The 3,640-nt window shown below is 40.3% G+C and overlaps 1 pseudogene; it reads left to right on the top strand.

Moving 5' to 3' along the window:
• The first annotated feature begins 1,100 nt into the window (after nt 1–1,100).
• LOC138421034 (olfactory receptor 5B2-like) lies at nt 1,101–1,880 on the top strand (annotated as a pseudogene).
• Nucleotides 1,881–3,640: the final 1,760 nt, after the last annotated feature.

Genomic DNA, 3,640 nt, shown 5'->3' with positions numbered 1-3,640 from the left:
GCTGACTTACTGGAAACGACTCTAACTCTGGGAAAGATTGAGGGCAAAAGGAAAAAGGAGGTGGGAAAGGATGAGAAGGTTAGATAATATCACAGATTCAATGGGCATGAATCTGAACAAATTCTGGGAGACAGTGAAGGACATGGGAGCCTGGCATGCTGCAGTCCATGGGGTCACAAGGACTTGGGCACGACTTAGCAAAACTGAACAACAATGACAACAACAAAATATGAATAAATTACTCACCATCTTGTTCCTCACTATTTAAATGAAAACTAACCAACCTCTAGAAATTGCTGAGATGAATCAGTGAATGGATATGTATGCAAAGTGTCTAAGCTGCTTTGGCAGTTGAGTGATGTACTCGTGTAAGCTTTCACTAGGATAGAGAAAACTGAGTTAGCAGAGACAGAGCACCCCAGATATGTCATCTTGGACAAATCATTAAATTTTCCAAATCTCAATTTACAAATATACAACATTTTAAAACTAGAGAGATAGGGTCTCTGTTGGTTTGGGAAAGTTTACAATTTAATAGTTTTTAAATCTAGATAATTAATGTATTAAATTTTGTAGTTAGATATCAACAATCTTGAAATATGTATTAGCTAAAATGATATAAGCATATGGTATATATGACAGAGGATGAGATGGCTGGATGGCATCACCGACTCAATGGACATTAGTTTGAGTAAACTCTGGGAGCTGGTAATGGACAGGGAGGCCTGGTGTCCTGCAGTCCATGGGGTCACAAAGAGTCAGACATGACTGTGCAACTGAACTGAGTTGAACTGATATAAACATTTCAGTTTCACTACAATTTTTATTCCGCGTAACACTCTGGTCCTTACTTTCACTTGCTACAGGACATCTCACGATTCCCAAAGAACATCAATGGACAACAGGATGGAAGCGACCCAATTTGCCATCATGTCCGACTCTGCAACGCCATGGACTGTCGCCTGCCAGGCTCCTCTGTCCATGGGAGTCTCCAGGCAAGAATACTGGAGTGGGTCACCATTCCCTTCTCCAGAGGATCTTTCCAATCCAGGTTTTGAACCTAGGTCTCCTGCATTGCAGGCAGATTCTGTACTGTCTGAGCCATCAAGGAAGCCCTCTTTGCAATTTACAAGGTCGTCCCCTATAATGCCTGTGCTGCTCAGATGTTCTTTTTTGCAGCCTTTGCCACTGTGGAAAATTACCTTTCGGCCTCAGTGGCCCATGGTTGCTATGCAGCCGTGTGCAGACCCCGACATGATACCACCACCATGACACCACGTGCGTGTGCACATCTGATCATAGGCTGCTATGTTTGTGGCTTCCTGAAAGCCTCCCCCCATGTAGGCAACGTACTGTGTCCCTCTGTCTCTAGACCCAGCGTGGTCCACCACTTTTCCTGTGCTATTCCAGCCATCACGGCTCTGTCTTGTTCTGATAGGCGTGTAAGGGAGAGGGTTCCTGGTTATGTAGCCAGCTTCAACATCCTTTTTGTTCTCTTGGTTATCTTCATATCCTACATATTCATATTTACTACTGTCCTAAAGATGCACTCCTCTGCAAGTAGCAGAAGGCTTTATCCACCTGTGCCTCCCACCCTGCAGTCTCCATCTTCTAGGGGGCACTCATTTTCATGTACTTAGAGCCCAGCTCCCGCCATGCGATGGACACAACAACATGGCCTCTGTGTTCTACAGCAGGGTCACCCCAAGATCAATTCTGTGGTCTCTCGCCTGAGGAACAAGGAAGTCAAGAGTGCCTTCAAGAAGGTTCTTTCGTAGGCAAAATTGTCTTTAGGTTTGTGATTTTTGATGTCATACGATTCATGGCAACCTTGTTTTATTTTTCTCAGGTCTTCTCCAGGTACGCAAATGACATTTAAAGGCCACACTGAATTGAATTCCTGAAGGGATATCCTTCTCAAAGAAAATTTATGTCCAGAATTATAAAACCTGAATGCAAATGACTAAGATGAAGCACAACATATCTCGTGTCCCACTTGTCAAAAACTTTGTCAAGGAGATTTTTGACTAAATGACTCATTCTATATGCATGTCCTCTACCACGTACCACTCTAAAGATACATGTGAAACAGAGGCACAAATGAGCCCACGAACAGAGGTCCAGCATGTGCCTCACACGGATGCATGTATATGGGAGTGTGAAATTTGCCATATATGATGGAATGTGTCTGGTTTTTTTTTTTTAATTTAAATAATTCAAGTAATTAATTGGAGTATTAAAACATCAATTTAAGTTTAATGCTGCTTATTTCTTTTGTTGAATTTCATAAGTGTTATTAAACTTATAAATGTTATGTGTCCTAAATTGAAAATAAAATGATAAATTTTAAATAAAAATATTTGCTTTTTCACCAGCACATTTTATCTATAGATTCATAAGTATAGCACATTAAGTTAATTTTTATGAGTTGACTGAGTCATTTTATACAATCAACATGTTCACGCTAAATTTTCCGAAAGAACAGAAGAGGCAGAGTCCAATAAAAATGGAGAAAAAATAAAAACATTTTAATTAGAAAATCACTGCAGATAAGTCATAATTGACTGAAATTATTCTGAATGTTCATATAAATATAAACATGACATATCTGTCAGTATGTTTCTCATCTTGGAACCATTTCTAATTATTATTTTAAATGGTTCTTTAATTTAAGAACTATTTTAGGTTACATAAAATTATCAAAAATAGAACCAAATGTTTCTGTGTAATATTGTGGCAGGCTGAAAATAGCCTGCCTAAAGATCCAAGGCTTAATTACTGGAATCTGTGAATACTAATTTATATGGCAAGAAAAATGACTATTTAGAATGATTATTAAGAATTTTAATTTGAGAGGTTATCCTGAATTATCTGTGTATCCTAAACCCTAAGGAAATCCCATGTATTATTATAGGAAGGAGACAGAGGATAGGATTCTGGGCAAAGGCAGGAAGACCGGGAATATGGGTGCTTATCTAGTCAACAACTGCACAGGCAGAATCTGTCTAGTGTAAAAATTTGGGAACTCTGGACTCTGAAGGCTTGCAACCTTCAGAGGAAGATTTGGATGATAAATTTTGATTGATTCCAGCTCTTAGAGACCCATTCCCCACCCCTCGTGGTGTTACAGGCAGCTGTGTTTGTGTTCTTAGAGCAGCTTGCAGCAGCCAGGGTGGCAAAAAGGACTCTCATCTTCAAGATATTGGGAACTTGTGCCCTGCTTTCTGACTGTTGCTTCTAATCACAAAGTTGCAAGCAAAGAGATAGGCAGCCATGGTTGCTGCAAAAGAAAATTTAGAGATACCAAGGGAACATTTCATGCAAAACTGGGCACTATAAAGGACAGAAATTGTATGGACCTAACAGAAGCAAAAAAGACTAAGAAGAGGTGGCAAGAATACACAGAACTGAAATGAAATGAAAGTCACTCAGTCACGTCCAACTCTTTGTGACCCCATGACTATACAGTCCATGGAACTCTCCAAGCCAGAATACTGGAGTGGGTAGCTCTTCCCGTTTCCAGGGGATCAAACCAACCTAAGGATAGAACCCATATCTCCCTCATTGCAGGCAGATTCTTTACCATCTGAGCCACAAGGGAAACCCAAGAATACTGGAGTGGGTAGCCTATCCCTTCTCC

The sequence above is a fragment of the Ovis canadensis genome, chromosome 15, assembly GCF_042477335.2.
Source record: "Ovis canadensis isolate MfBH-ARS-UI-01 breed Bighorn chromosome 15, ARS-UI_OviCan_v2, whole genome shotgun sequence".
In the NCBI taxonomy this organism is placed as follows: Eukaryota; Metazoa; Chordata; class Mammalia; order Artiodactyla; family Bovidae; genus Ovis; species Ovis canadensis.
Note: the sequence above shows the minus strand (reverse complement) of the source record. Positions and strands in the feature narration are given on the sequence as shown.